The following is a 2173-nucleotide window of genomic DNA, read 5'->3' on the forward strand; positions in this document are numbered from 1 at the left end:
GGAATGGATTATTGTGATACAGTTGGATCCTTGAAGTATGTACGGAATTGTAATGAAGTACAAGGGAGTGATGCTTGTGTGATAGTAGGAGAAAAAGATGCAGTTATAGAAGAGAGTGACTTCACAGCTACAAGACATGAAGGAGAATGGAGTATTCGATGGAAACGGGTTGATGGTGAACCATCTGAAAAAGTCATTCGTGTACCCTTCTATAGACAACAACTACAAGGATTAGATAAACAACAGACTCGCATATTCAAAGATGAGATAGAATTATGGATAAAACAGAAATATATTAAACCATGTAAACCAGATTTTCCTCGAGCAACTTATACAATAATGCCACAAATTCAATTACACAAAGTAACAACTCCAATACGTCCAGTATTGAACTTGAAACAACTCAACATGTTAATTAAGAGCAGACCAAATGAACAATCAGACCCATTGGCATGCGGAGCAACATTAAGAAAGTGGCGATGCAAGTATACGACGAGTACATATCTGATAGATATAAAGAAAGCATATTTACAGGTGAAAATAGATGAAGATTTACAGCCTTATTTGTGTATAAGATTACCATATCTAGAGAATGAATATTGGGTTATGGTATCAATGCCCTTCGGATTAAGCATAGCACCAAAATGCCTTACTGAAATCTTAAAGTTCTGTCTAAGAGAAGAAGGTCTTCAAGATCTCGTAGAGTTCTATATTGATGATGGTGTGGTAGAAGAAAAATATTTTGAATTAATACAGAAATGTTTAGCGAAAGATCACTTCACATTAAAACAACCAGAGAGGCTAGGAAAAGCGAGAGTATTAGGTATCCAAATGAATAATGATACTGAAGGTTCTTGGAGGCGGAAAGGCAAAACACCTATATTTAAAGAAATGAAAAGGGTTCAGTCACAAAGCAGCAAATAAGCTCGTGGGTAGGTGAGTTGGTAGCCCATTATCCAATTGCGCGGTGGCTTCGTAGCACGTGTGCCATGGTGACGCGTATAGTATCCATGGATGTCACAGAGACAAATGACGAAGTGTCTCCATACATCATTGACATATGTAATAAGATACAACAGGACTTAGAGCACAAAGGTGACCCTGTTCAAGGGTTATGGACTCTGAGACCTGAACAGAAATGGATATTGTACGTAGATGCAAGCAAGATAGCTTATGGTGCTTGCTTGTATATAGGGCAGGTGCGTGCAGAAGATGGATCTTGGATAAGACCAAAGGATGATCACCGACATATCAATGTAGCTGGACTTGATGCAGTACTGAAGGGATTAGTACTAGTAACAATGTATTTAAAAGCGAGCAATATGGCAGGTAGGAGGAAAGAAGTGACCATCAAAACTGATGATAAAAGCGTGGCAGCATGGCTTGCACGGAAGCAATCTTCTCATTGGGTGCCAGTAAAAGGAATCAGCAGGACAGCTGTTGAGTCACGCTTACAGTACTATGAAGATACGGTTAAATATAATCAATTAGATGTCAAAGTTGAATGGATACCATCAGAGGAGAACCTAGCTGATGAATTGTCAAGGGTACCATCATACATGTTAAGACAAGAACTTACTTCTCGATCGTTGTTTAACAAGGGAAGTGAAAAAGACGAAGTAGTGGCAGTAGGTGATCCACATGCAGTAGATCCTCTTACACCGAATGAGTTGTTCGATCAGAGACATTGGATAAGTACATTAGCCCAAACAGATGATGGGAAAGTAATTGTACCAGAAGATCAAGCAGATAAATTCACGACAGAATTGCATAATCATGAAGGTGCTACAGGATTGTATGAGCGGTTGAAACCCTGGGTAAATATGAAAAATCTGAAACAACATTGTAAACATGCAGTAGCAACATGTGAGGCCTGTCAGAAGGGAAAAACATTCGCAGGAGATAGGCAACAGTGGCATTCTTCAATTATGAAACGCAATACAGAGGTTCCTTTCGCAAAATTACATGCAGATATAGTAGGCCCATATAGATCTTCTAATGGAGAGTCTCTGATGTATGCTGTAACCATCATAGATAGTGCAACAGGATATGCAGTGGTTAAACCTACAAAACACTGTCCAACCAGTAATGATATTGTAGAGACATTCCAATATCTTACTGAGGTGTTTTGCACTTCACCGTTAGTAGTGCACACTGATAATGGATCGGTGTT

The sequence above is a fragment of the Perkinsus marinus genome (genome assembly GCF_000006405.1).
Source record: "Perkinsus marinus ATCC 50983 genomic scaffold scf_1104296955136, whole genome shotgun sequence".
Lineage (NCBI taxonomy): Eukaryota > Perkinsozoa > Perkinsida > Perkinsidae > Perkinsus > Perkinsus marinus.